Genomic DNA, 14,893 nt, shown 5'->3' with positions numbered 1-14,893 from the left:
CCCAATCTCTTAGCTATCACAAATTTCCAGCCACAGGCCAGAAAAGGGCTCATGAATAGACAAAACAAAACAAAACACAAAATATTTTTACTTTTTTTTTTTTGCTTTTACACGATCAAGTTGTAGCGAAAGTAAAGGTTGTCTCTTTTTATAGAATCTTTGAAAATTAGTCAACACATGCTAGACTGTTATTTTTCTACCAAGTCACTAATCTCCAGCCTAGGAAGTATGTGGACTGATTGCCAAGGCACAAGACAAGGAAGTTAACCAACCACTTTGCTATGTCACAGGATTTCCAACTTTCCAGGCCAGGAGAGGGTTCTCATTGTGCCTCATGTTACTTCAGCTCAGCTGGTGACACAGTTGAGATTCTGCGATTTGCAAAACCTCACTACTAGAAACTTTTAAAAACATCAGGTCAGGGTTCCTTGATTGAAAGCCAGAAAAACCCTCTCTGGCTGACTGAAAGGGACAAAAATTGAAAAAGGTCTAGATTATCTCATAGAACTGAAGGAAAAATCAAACAACCAAACTTTGGATAGGATGAGATCCAGGAAGCTCCAGGTATAGAAACAGCAGAAACTAATGATTTTTATTTTGTGAGGGGGATTTATTTTATAGAAATATCCACCACAGCCCTGATGTCCTGATTTCCATTTTATCTTACTTTATTCTGTGTGGCTTTTTAAGCTACCAAAAATCCTTGGGGAGCAAGATCTAGAATAAAAACAGATGTAGTGAAAAGAAGGGCCATATGCACCCCGATGTTCATAGCAGCAATGTCCACAGTAGCCAAACTGTGGAAAGAGCTGAGATGCCCTTCAACAGATGAATGGATAAAGAAGATGTGGTCCATATATACAATGGAATATTACTCAGCCATCAGAAAGGATGAATACCCAACTCTTGCATCAACATGGATGGGACTGGAGGAGATTATGGTAAGTGAAATAAATCAAGCAGAGAAAGTCAATTACCATATGGTTTCACTTATTTGTAGAACATAAGGAATAGCATGGAGGACATTAGAAGAAGGAAGGGAAAAATGAAGGGTGGGGGGAATCGGAGGAGGAACCGAACCATGAGAGACTACGGACTCCGAGAAACAAACTGAGGGTTTTAGAGGGGAGGGGGGTGGGGGGATGTGTTAGCCCGGTGATGGGTATTAAGGAGGGCACATACTGCATGGAGCACTGGGTGCTACACACAAACAATGAATCATGGAACACTACATCAAAAACTAATGATGTGGGCGCCTGGGTGGCTCAGATGGTTAAGCGTCTGCCTTCGGCTTAGGTCATGATCCCAGGGTCCTGGAATCGAGTCCTGCATCGGGCTCCCTGCTCCTTGGGAGCCTGCTTTTCCCTCTGCTTCTCTCTTTCTCTTTCTGTCTCTCATGAATAAATAAATAAATAAATAAAATCTTTAAAAAACAAACAAACAAACAAAAAACTAATGATGTAATGTATGGTGATTAACATAACAATAAAAAATAACAAATAGAAAAAAAACTAATGATGTACTGTATGGTGGCTAACATAACATAATAAAAAAAATAGTATCTAACATGTGTATCTGGTGAAACAGTTCTTTCTTGAGATGAGAGTAGCTCATAGTCTCTTGTTGAGTGTAAAAGGACACAGTGGGAGCATCCTCTCAAATTCAATCATGCTCAACGTCTTCCTTATTCTCCCACTACTGTTACTCTTTTCTCCCCCCAAAACTTGCCCTCCACCTGCTTCTCCTCCTCCCTTTTCTAATTTGGTTTAACAGCACCAGCAATCCTCCCAAACACCTTTGGTAAAAAGCATGAAATAATTTCAGTTCCTCCCCCATATCAACACCTACCCTTCCTCTGCTTCCCAGAATTCATCCAATGTGGATTCTACCTTCAAACTATCTCTGAAGACTCATCTCTCCTTTTTCTGATCCCACTGCTATTCTCCTAGCCCAGGGAACCTGCCCTTCTTCCTTAGAATACTTTCTTCTTTATTTTGGAGTTTTCCATGATCCCTTAAACAACACCTAGCACATGATACATACTATTTAAATAGGTGAGTAAACAAATATATGTCTGAGTTTGTAAACCCCCTAAGAGCTGCAATTATATCTTTCTTGCTCTGTGTTAGGTCTACAATACCTAACCCAATATCTGATACACAGCATGTCGGCAATAAATATTTGAGAATATTTGAGAATGAATGAATATGGAAATGAATTACTTTTACAGGTTTTCACAGCATCTCCAAAATCACATTGTGTCTACTTATAGCAACTCTGCAGTCTAAATATGAATTTGGGTGGCAGAAAGGAAGTTTTCAAAGACTCTTACCAAAATGGAAGTATTTTTTAGGTTAACAGAGTGACATTTGCGTACACACATTTAGGAGAGAAAGATATACTGAGAGTTTGTACCAAAGCAAAAGCAAAGATCGGAAGTCTCATTGGTTGCCATTCACCTGTGTTTGGCAGAGCTTTTTCCTGGCCCACAAGGAGGCTTTCTGCAAGGCGAGTTCCGCAGTAAGACACATGCAGCCGGAGGTGAGAACATAATGTAGGCACCAAGGGAGAGGAGTGGTGACAGTCACTTCCTACCCTGGGCTTTACTTCTAGGTGGGGTTTCTATTCCACAAACTCCTGGCAATTAGGAGTCTCCAACAAATCTATCATAAGGTTTTAGGGAAGATGTAGGAACATTCGGTACTCAGTATTTTCAATCGCTATCCTTTAGGCTGAATCTCCTCTGAGTTAATTAAATTCAAATAAGTATCTTTCCATTCCCTGGGACTTGGAAGGAGGAGTCCAACGCACTTGAGAAGTCACAAAACAGCCATTAGATGTTAATAACTAAGAACTGTTCCAACCTCTGCTGGTTTCAAATGAGAGGACCAGAGGCATAAAGCTCCATAGGGCATTACTAACTTCCTGAGGCACTCAGCTGCTGAAAATGAATTCCTCAAATAATAGTTTCCTTTTCCAAAATTTAGCTGGATCAGATATTTTTAGTTTAAAGGTCTTAATGAGACTTTGCAGGAACATGCACAGCAAGGGGGATTCCTGCACAATAAATCACAGGAGGTGTGCCACTCCACTGGTGCCAATTTGAATAAATAACTTTGTTGATCTATAGCAGATGTTTTTTCACTTAGCTGTCATTGCCCACCAAAGCCCACATTCGGCAGTAAAGTCCATGAGACTCAGAACCATTTCTATGTTGTTCACCGATGTCTTTTTTTTATTATGTTATGTTAATCACCATACATTATATCATTAGTTGTTGATGTAGTGTTCCATGATTCATTGTTTGTGCATAACACCCAGTGCTCCATGCAGTACATGCCCTCCTCAATACCCATCACCAGGCTAACCCATGCCCCCACCCCCCTCCCCTCTAGAACCCTCAGTTTGTTTCTCAGAGTCCACAGTCTCTCATGTTTGTCTCCCCCTCTGATTTCCCCCCCTTCATTCTTCCCTTCCTGCTATCTTCTTCTTCTTCTTCTTCTTTTTTTAACATATAATGTATTATTTGTTTCAGTGGTACAAGTCTGTGATTTAACAGTCTTACACAATTCACAGCTGATGTCTTAAATAGCACCTATCAGTGCTTGGCAGAGAGTAGATGCTCAACAAGAAAATTTGATTGTACAAATGAAAGTCTTATCTAAATACGGTACAAGGGTGCCTGGGTGGCTCAGTCGGTTAAGCAGCCAACTTTGGATTCGGCTCAGGTCATGATCTCAGGGTCGTGGATCGAGCCCTGCGTCAGGATTCTAGCTCAGTGTGAAGTCTGCCGGAAATTCTCTCCCTATTCCTCTCCCTCCCTCTCTTCTTCTCCACACCGCCCCTGCACATGCAGGCGCACATGCTCTCTCTCTCTCTCTCAAATAAATAAAATCTTTAAAATAAATAAATACAGTGCAATATTCTCTGGTCAATTCTATCAAAGGGCAGGCAATACCTAGTTTTGATTTTCAGACACAAGGAGCAGAAAGAACCTATTTCGAAGTAAAAATGCTTTTGCTTAGTAAATTCTTTGATGGGGCTAGACAGAAGAGATTAAAAGCCTGGGGAATGGCATAGTCCTGAAAGTTTTATGCATAAAATATTATTCCTCGAAGATAGACTGCTTTCCATATATGAGGTGTTTTCATATACATTTCTCAATTTTTATTTATATCACATCGACCTATTCTCAGCTCCCAGCTCCATGCCTATAAGTTTGAGCTTAATTACACTGAATGAATGTTTATTTTGGTCAAATTGATTAAAAATACTCATATTCCACTGGGTATTTGCTCAAAGTTTACTTCTAACTGTACAGCTGTGTCTCTTCTGGTCATCTTGTCCTTACCTTTAGCCCTGTTCACAACTAGAGGTTTTCTTGAAAAGAAGACTGGATGAACATCATGCAAAATCAATAGATGTGATGCTTGGCAGTTTTCCCATCTCTAAAATGATAGCTACAATAGCACTTAATTCATAAGGTAATTTTATGGGCTAAATGATTTAATATATGTAAAATACGTAGAACATCCCCTTATGGCACTTAAGCTTCTAACAAATGTTATGTATTATTATATTTGTTGTAGCTGCTGTTATGGGTCACAGCCTCAATTACTCATCCCTCTGAAGATCTCAGGTGGCTAAAAAGAAATCAGTCTAAACTAACAAATTACTGTAGAAAATTAAACAGAATACTTACTCGGTCTGATTTTTGTTTGGTTGGTTTTTTCCTGTAATACATGGATATTTTTTTCAGAGAATTTCTGGAGACCATCTTCCTACCCAAAGCAAGAAATGGACTCTTACCTTGAACATTGAAATTTCTTATTGCAGAAATGCCATGGCAGGTTGTCCAAGGTAGACTTTAAGATCCTATGGTGCACTATGTCCCCAATAAATCTGTGAAGATGGACATGTGCTTAACCTCTATCCAAGCCAGTTCTTTGCTTTGCTGCTATGGTTTCTCTTCTCTCACTCATGCTCTCCTCCTCTCCATCCTCCTTCCCTCTAGTCCTAGTGCTATCCCATGGTCAAACTTCTTTTCTTCTCTGGTGAGGTATGACTCTGAGGGTGGAGCAAATTGCTTCTAGGGGCAAATACCATAGTATTTATTTTGTGGCCCTTGATGGGTTCTCTGGATAATTAACTGACTGCACACAAGAAGTTGGTTCTCCACACAGCAATGGTTCTCAAAATGGCATCAGGGGATCTGTTAGAGGTCTAGGGATTCTCTGCAAGACTCTTTCATTTGTGTTTTAGTTTTGATAAAATAGTCTGAAATTTCATACAAGCATTTTCTCAGTCATCTGGATAACCACCTATGCTTGGGTGTTGCTGTAAAATTTCAGTACCCACACAATAGGTATTGTATGTTATCTCTGTATTACTAAGTAATGACCAAAAATATCAAAATTCATTTATAATGTTATATTTCTCCAACTGTGATCAGCAGAACCCTTGAGGTTATCTTGGTACCCTGCAAATTCTTAAGTTTGAGAAACAAAAAAAATAAAATTAAACTGAAGGAAGCCAGAGTCCATCTAAAATAAAAATTGAGTGAATACATATTTTCTAATGGAAGGTAGAAAATAGATACAGAGAACTCTCAGGGGTGAAATTTATGGCAAGTCTTCATCTTTATCAACAAATACAGAGTGAGTGCTAATTATGTACTAGAATTTGTTAAGTTTTCTCACTATAGAGACAAATAAAGCTTGGCCACTGCCCTGAAAGGTTTGACAATTGAAAGTAAGATAGTCACTTACCCAGGAGGGCCTATACCGTAAATGGTGGAATGGAGGCATTTTTAAAAAGTACATTGGGGCAAAAGGAAGGTAACACAAACTTCTGCTTAAAAAAAAAAAAAAAGTTGGAAAAAGCTTTGGATAGAAAAGGGCATTTGATCTGGGCCTTGAAGGCTATATGGACATTTATGAGGCATAGAAGAGGGTGGGGTGGGATGAGAAAGAAGAGAACATTCTAGCAAAGGAAATAGCAGAGAAACAGAGAAAAGAAAGGACCTGTGTCTTTAGGAACTAACAGACCTTAGCACAGCCAGAGTTTCAGTTTAGTGAACAAAGGGCAAGGACTACAATGGAAAACCTACATTGGGATTAGAATTTGAAAGATCTCCCATGCCTTGTTAAGCAGGTTGATCTTCACCTTATTGTCAATAGAAAGCAGACAGAAGTTTTAAAGGAGGCTGGAACAGGATAAATATTTTTCCAGGAAATAGTAGTCTATCAATAGTGTGGAAAATGAATTAGAAGGGAGGAGAAACTGGTTGGTCAGAAGGTGGTGACAATGATCCAAACAGTGGTAAAACCAATGAGAATCTTTGATTCAGATTTTATGACAAAAGAGTTGGAACAGTCAGAAATGAAAGAGTAATTGTATGAAGGAAAAAAATCAGAGAGGATACTGCAGATTCTAGGCACAGCCAGGGTAGATATTGGCAGGGGTGGGTTGGGGGGTGGTTGCAAAGAGAGGTAAGAGATTCAACAAAGAAAATTGTTTTGAGCTGCTAGTAGGATAAGGTGGGGAGGAAATGATGAGGTTTATTTTGGAAATATTGAGTCTGAATTGCTTTGATTCATTGTGAAAGATCCTACCTTCCCTTCTAGCTATGATCCTCTCTTCACATCTCATTCACTCTTGTCAACCTTAATAAAACTGCCAGTTATTATACCAGCAAAATGGGTTTATTCAGGAATAGCAAAGAATTGCAATTCAGGCTATGTAAGCTAAGGCAAAACCACAGGCAAGTCCAGAGAATAAAGGAGGGGAACACTCTTTTATGAAGGAAGGTTGGGGGTTAGGGGGTTGGGAGGGGCTGTTGTAAACAAAAAAAGAGTAAAGTGGGAGTTCAAAGTGTAGTGGCTTCTCATTGGCTGAGCTGTGACAGTCTCTCATTGGCTGGACTGTTACAGGGGTGGAGAAAAGTTTTCTTCCCCTTGCTGGGGTAGTAAAGTATAGGCTCCTTCTTGTTGGTTCTGCCGAGGGCTGCAACGAGTGGTAGTCAGGACAGCGTCCCCTTTTGGCCTCCCATTTCCATTTAAAATGAGATTTCCTTTATTAAGTTTCACACTCTCTAATTTCAAGCCCCACAAATCCCCAGATAAATGGCTTTCTCAAAGACCAAAGTGAAATGTTCCCATCAGTAAAACCCATGTTCTCTTTTCACGCCTCAACCCACTTGCTCTTTTGTCAAAGTTGAATATAAGTATAGATCCATAGGTAAGGCAGCCATATAAATTATTCTCCAAATGGGGACACTTCTGAAAGTGGAAGGGGTAGTATTAATAATTATGTTGGGGCATAATTATGTTGGGGCATAATTATGTCGGGACAGTCCTGGACAAACCAGAATGTTTGGTCTCCAGAGAGTTAGGAATGTGCCAGGTCTGGAAATTAACCCTCCAAAAGGCAAGTATATACTGAGAAATAGTAGGGCACCCAAAGTCTATCTTGAATAATAGTGGAATAAAGAGCATCCTATTTCCATGACAGTAAAATTTTCCCACTCTCCATCAGTACTGGCATGCTCTGGGGCAGGAGTAGGGGGCAGGCTTCCCTGGAAAGATCAGAACAACAGATGGGGGTGGGAGGGCAACATGATGGTTTCTAGGCATCCAGACTAAAGCTACTTAGAGGATGAAACTAAAATACAAAAGACAAATAACTCCTGATTTTGCCATCATAAAAAGATCGGTCATATGAAAAAAAGGAGATTGGTCATATGAAGGCAAATCATGTGTCCTGCATTCATAAATTGCTAAAATGGACATACGTGTTGTAGTTCTAAAGGGTTAGGGAAGACTTTGTGAACTCAGATTATTTCACTTTTTAAAAAAGAATGATGCAACTAAATGAGAGAAAATAAACAACAAGAAGATTATAATGTTAAAAATCTCTTGATTTTTGAGACCAGTGCTAGACCGAACTCATGAGTATTTTTCTTTTTTCTTTTCACAGTGTCTCCCTGTGGGAAAGATAAATATCTGCCTTAGAACTTTATTTCTAATCAAAATACTGTATCTTCTAGCTTTTAAAAAAGAGGTGTGTATATGGAACATAAGGATCAAAAACATCATTGTTGGATTTGTACTACAATATGCTTACCCTAATTTTTTCATTTTTCCTAATTTGACCATCACGATGTTTGCTATGCCTTTCCAATTTTCAGTTTTTAAAGATCAGACTTCTGCAGAGAATACTGATGTATTTCTTAAGGTATAGACCATTTGAAGAGGGGTTCTTCCGGGACCTAAGAGCCACTTCATTACCATTAAAAAAAAAAAAAAAGGCAACATAAACTTTAAATTTTGAAAAGTGTGTTTTGCTAAAATAGTGATAATGCTGCCATATGTTGTGTTTGTGTTGTTGATTTGTGATAGAAAAATGTTTTCTTAAGAAGTAATAGTGGTGCATATGTAATTGTTTTCCTACAACTAAAGAGCCAAAAACTCTTTTTTTCCTACTTTAGCAATTGATAGAATGTGAAAGCCAAAGTCATTTCTTAAAATAATCTGCCCAGTCACATCACAAACACCTCCTGTAATTTATAATTCTCTATGGCTATCATTTAACCTTTAAAAAGTACTATTAATATTTTCCGGGCTACAAAGTTGGCTACTTTTTCTATTCAATGAAGGAAATAAGAAAATTAAGCATATCAAATGAGGTCCTAAAGTAGAGTGACAGCACAGAGGATACTCTCTGAGTAGAACATTTATAAGTACTTCTGTTGGACTGAATTTTACAGTGGCCAGAGAGAAAAACGCAAAGCTCTGTTAAGAATCAAGCTTAAATATATGCTACGAATTTCCCAGGCTGGTTGTTTCATAATCTTAATTACTGAAGTAGAGCATAGGAAAGGCCTAAGCCCTTAGAGTAAGGGATATGGTACCTACCTTGGGCATCAGGAATAAAAATCTGCTGATTGTGATAAAAACAAAAACAAAAACAAAAATAGATAAAGGATTATGATTTAGGGACATGCTTGAACAGTTAGGATTTTATGGTTTTTTATGTTTGTTTTTGTTGTTGCTGTTTTGATTTTCCTAGTTTTGTTCCAAAATGAAAGGAAGCAGACAAACAATGCAATAAGCAGGAAAAGGGGGGAAATGGGGTAAATAGGATATGCCAGAGCTCAATAGGAGTGTCAGTTGGGCAAATCAAAATCATCTTTCAGATAAGCCTAACAAGGCCATTGAAACATCATTAAACTGCTGTGAAATCTCACTTATTTGAAGTAAGCAAAATTCATGAGCACTCAAGAAGTTTTATTACATCCCAAGTCTCTGGAACTGTTGATGCCTGAAGACTGAGAAAAAGTTAAATGGTTTTCTTTAATTTTTAAGGAATGTTAGGGTTGGATGAAATAGTGAAAGAAATCATTTCACATTCACTGCAAAAAATGTAATTAACTTAAATAAAAATATTTGTTTAACTTTTTTTTTTAAAGATTTTATTTATTTATTTTACAGAGAGAGACACAGCGAGAGAGGGAACATAAGCAGGGGGGGTGGGTGGGAGAGGGAGAAGCAGGCTTCCCGCGGAGCAGGAAGCCCGATGCGGGGCTTGATCCCAGGACCTTGGGATCATGACCTGAGCTGAAGGCAGTCGCTTAACGACTGAGCCACCCAGGCGCCCCAATATTTGTTTAACTTTATCCTATGTTCTGTCCATTTGTTTAGAGCAAATAATTTAAGATTGATAAATGTTTTGTATTTATGACTTTAGTATATAATGATATTTCATAGAAAAAGCTTAATTGAATGCAATACAAGATAAAGGTTCTCAGATCTAGCAATACTAGCCACAGATATGTAGTTGGTGGAACCACAGAGTCATAATCCAAGGTTTATACTTGTTGAATATATTGTAGCTATAAAGTCGGGAGGAGAAAAAAATGAGCTTCCATAAATCGAATTCTGGAAATCCAAATTCAAAATTGATGAAGAAAATCAAAGAGGTAAAGAAAACATAAAGTAAGAAATAAAACTCTCTTCATTTCTTTATATCTCTATGTTTTTCAATGGTATTCTGAAAATTCCGAGTTGGTTTCCTATAGAAATAAAATTTTGAAGGTTGTCTATTAGTCAACAAATATTTTTTGTGCCTCTACCTTGCACAAGTAAAGCAAGTTTTCCTTTAGCTACTGCATCCACACATTACGATTACCACTGTGGATCTCTAATCCTGAGATCTCTTTAAAACTTCCTACATCTATAAGCACAGATGTTTCAAATAAGTGCATGAGTAATTTTCTTAGTTTCTTCTAATGCCCGAGGCAATTTCTGTACAAGAAAACACAAAGCATCTCAGGAGTTCAGTTAGCATTTGAATCTGGTCATGGATTGGACATCAGTGCCAAGAATGGGGTTGCCTTACACTCAAGGCATTGACTCAGGTGATGGTGGTTTCCCTGACGATTGGTGTGCCTCTAGTCATGGAAGCCCCAGGACTTTGAATGTGCTGGATGGAACTGTGCTTCACCCTTTGGAGCCCCCTATTCACTGAAAGCACTTAATATTCCTTGACAGACAGAAATATCCTATACCCTCTACACCACAAAGATATGCTCATGAGCACCTCGGTTCCATTTGCTTTGTTAATTTTTTGTTTTATTTTCCCCCTGATAGCCTTATCCTGCCTGTAAATTTCATGTACACTAAGTCAGAGAACAATCAGAACTAGACCCTTGGATCTACCCTTTCCCGTTTAGAATGGTGATGTTATTTCGAGCCATATTTTTGTTTGTCATAATCTCTTCCCTTAGGATGCGTTAGTTCACAGATCTGCGTGTAGACTTCTGTGCAGGGGGGGGCCCTTGAGACCAGTATGACTTTTGACCATGATTCTTCACAAGATACTGCAGTGTTTTATGTGCAGGGGAAGAAACACATATATGAGGCATGAGCCATGTTCTTGGAGAACATTCAATCTACTAGAGAAGATAAGACACATAGCACCGATTCCAGTATAAATTGAAAGTCACGTCTGCCGCACAAGCAGTCACGAGAAGAACTGACACAGATACAAACTAGCAAATGTTGTCATGCCCTCTGGGTGTGGACATGGCGGTCAATTTCAGGTGTGCACAAGGAAGAAAGATTTAGTCTGATCTAGATGCAGGGTTCTGAGCAGGTGGTTATGAGGCTCAGAACTTCTGCCCTGTTCTCACTCTCTCCCCTTATTTTCTCTTCCCCACTGAGGATCCAAGCACCAGAGTTGTACTGGACTCCATTTCGGTGACAGGAGTGGGTACTTTCCCCTCAAGACAAGCTTAAAGTCCTCCTATCCTTTCTCTTTCCATTGCTGAGCACGCCTGCTGTGGGTTGACTTTTATTTCCTGCCCATCTGATGTGTAAGAGAGTTCAGGTCTTTGTCCACTGTGTGAGGGAAGGTCCAACTCTCTTCCCAATTGCATTGTCCTTCCCTGCATTCCCCTGAGCCGGGACCCCTTCAGTGCAGCACCCCCAGCCACGCTGCCCACACCTCTGTCTCTACTTACCATCCTTGCTGAGCAGGGAGTCTGGCCGACATACTCCGAGGTCAGCCGACCACAGCCCCCCAGGCTAGAAGAATTGCTTTCTATCTGTGGAAGGAAATAGGAAGTTTCATTTATGTAAATATATGAATAATAAAAATAAGAACTTTGGGTCAGTTTTGAACCTGTAAGTGAATTTTGAGCCCCACATTTCAGAAAAAAAAAAAAAAAAAAAGGCTTCTCAAGTTTTGACCCTTTTAAGCTCAGTTGCTTGTTAATCTCACTGTGAGAGAGAAAGCATAAAATCAGAAATGCATAAATAAGAGAATTTTTTGAGGAGACTGTTATTCAAAAAGTAATTAGTTGTGGAAAAAATGTGGCATTAAAAAAAGTAATTCCATACAGGATTTATAACTAAATTCAAAAGAGCTTAAACTTCTAGCGGCCCATAGAAATACTTTTTACATTATTTTAATATCACTGAACTTAAAGCAGGTGAATTAAGCGCTTTAAAATTACAAAAACTGATTTTCTCTTCTTACAACTCAGTGAATTTTACAAAGAACAAGTGTCTCAGGTAACAAGTGCTCTGCAGAATGTGTCTCAGTTTTTGTAAACTTCTAGTATTGGAGAAGAGCTTCAGATTTTTATAAATACTAACCCTGTTTTAAATTCAGGTTTATTAAGTTCTACTTCAGCTATAAACTACTCTCACTAATTAAAAAAATTATTCCCATTGGCCTAAGAAAATAATGTCTTTCCCATCAGAAACTATAAGTAGACTTTAAAAACTTAAAATCATAAAAATATCCATCCTCCCCAAATTTATCTACAGAGTCAGTAGAAGGCCAATAAAAAGCCCAAAATATTTTTTCACATAATTTGACAAGTTGATTCTAAGATTTAAGTAAAGGGCCAAGCAAGTGGAGGCTTATTATCAGATGTATCTTAAAACTTACTGTAACGCAAAAGTAATTAAGATAGCACAAGATTTGTCTGGAGACAGACAAGTGGGCCAAGGAAGCAGAATAGAAACTCCAGATACAAACCCACACAGATAGAAATTCAATAATTAATGAAGTGGGACTTGAAGCTCAAGGGTAAAAGGAGGAACTGTGTATAAATGGCACTAGCGTGTTTAGTTTTAGATACAAAATAATGAAGATTGCATTTCAACTTCTCATCCTCTACATGTATGACTTTAAGGTAAGTGACAGAATTAAATATTTTAGGCAAAATGACAAACTTTTAAAAGACCATATAGGGAATATCTTAATTACTTCAAGACAGAGCATTTTAAAAAAGGCATGAAAGAACTAACCATAAAAGATTGATAATTTCACTACATGAAAATAAAGGACTGCTGATCATCAAAAGAACTCATTAAAAAGAGAGGCAGAAGACATGAACAGACACTTCTCCAAACAAGACCTATAAATGGCTGACAGACAAGTGAAAAAATGTTCAACATCATTAGCCTTCAGGGAAATACAAATCTAAACCACACTGAGATACCACCTTACACCAGTTAGAATGCAAAAATCAACAAGGCAGGAAACAACAAATGTTGGCAAGGATGTGGAGAAAGGGGAGCCCTCCTACACTGTTGGTGGGAATGTAAGCTGGTATAGCCACTTTGGAAAACAGTATGGAGGTTCCTCAAAAAGTTAAAAATAGAGCTTCCTTACGACCCAGCAATTGCACTACTGGGTATTTATCCCAAAGATACAGATGTGGTGAAAAGAAGGGGCTCCTGCACCCCAATGTTCATAGCAGCAATGTCCACAATAGCCAAACTGTGGAAAGAGCTGAGATGTCCATCAACAGATGAATTGATAAAGAAGATGTGGTCCATATATACAATGGAATATTACTCAGCCATCAGAAAGGATGAATACCCACCATTTGCATCGACATGGATGGAACCGGAGGGGATTATGCTAAGTGAAATAAGTCAAGCAGAGAAAGTCAATTATCATATGGTTTCACTCATATGTGGAACATAAGGAATAATGCAGAGGACCATGGGGGAAGGAAGGGAAAACTGAATGGGAAGAAATCAGAGAGGGAGATGAACCATGAAAGACTATGGACTCCAGGAACCAAACTGAGGGTTACAGAAGGCAGGGGGTTGGGGGGATAGGGTAGCCAGGTGATGGGTATTAAGGAGGGCACATGTTGTGATGAACACTGGGTGTTATACACAACTAATGAATCATTGAACACTACATCAAAAACTAATGATGTACTGTATGATGGCTAACTTAACATAAAAAAAAAATAAATAAATAAAAAGTGAGTGGACAAGAGGCCCCTGGATGGCATGTCCGTTGAGCTTCCAGCTCCTGGTTTTGGCTCAGGTGGTGATCTCATTGTCTTGGGATCGAGCCCCACATCGGGCTCTGGGCTCAGCAGGGAGTCTGCTGGAGATTCCCTCTCTCCCTCTGCCCCTCCCCCCACTCGTGTGCTTTCGTGCACGTTCTTTCTCTCAAATAAATAAATAAAATAAAATCTTCAAAATAATAATAATAATAAAGGGAGTGGACAAGTAGGAAAATGCATTTGCAAAACAAAGTGTACCAGCAAAGGTTTTGTAGGAAGAGCATATAAAGAATTCTTACAAATAAATTTAAAAATGACAAATGACATAACAATTGGCAAAAGATATGAATAGGAGTGTCTCAGTTAAGGAAGCACAACTGATGCCTAGCATATGAAAACATGCTCCACCTCCCCAGCAATCAGAGGAATGCCAATTGGAACCACAACGAGACGGTATTTCATATCCGCCTGAGGGCATGCCTTACTAAATAGGAAGCTGTGTAGCCGATTTAACCTTTTGTGCCTTAGTTTTTCCATTCCGAGTATGAGAATTCTCTTCACCCATGTTTGCCACAGTCTGGTCTGTTATTCTACATTCTTTTAAATTCTAATACCTTACCTGTTCCGTTACATCCTTTCTTCTCACCCTTGTGTCAGTTTCTAATGGATTTAGCAGGAAGCAGACATTTCTCTTCAACATGTACAAACCTGTGAAAACATTAAAGGAATGGAAGTGGAAATGGAAATTTCAGGCCACCAGGTGTCTTTATGCATAAACATAAATAATGCTGCCATAAAACTGACCCCAGCCTACTTTTTAAGTAGGAAAACACTCTCCTTTAATCCAACATGGGTAATTATGGGTGATTCATTTGCTACTAATTTGCTGGAAACTCCATTCAGAAAATGCTAACAATACATATATTAAGCCTTTCGTTAACACATGACATTCGATGGGAATCTGTTCACTCTGATATTATTCTTCTGTGGAAGTCTTTAGATGGGTCTCCTAATCAGCATAACACGCTTTTTGGAATTTATGAAATCTAAACCTTCTTTCAGCTTTTAAGTTTC

The sequence above is a fragment of the Phoca vitulina genome, unplaced genomic scaffold (genome assembly GCF_004348235.1).
Source record: "Phoca vitulina isolate PV1807 unplaced genomic scaffold, GSC_HSeal_1.0 scaffold15, whole genome shotgun sequence".
Classification (NCBI taxonomy): domain Eukaryota; kingdom Metazoa; phylum Chordata; class Mammalia; order Carnivora; family Phocidae; genus Phoca; species Phoca vitulina.
Note: the sequence above shows the minus strand (reverse complement) of the source record.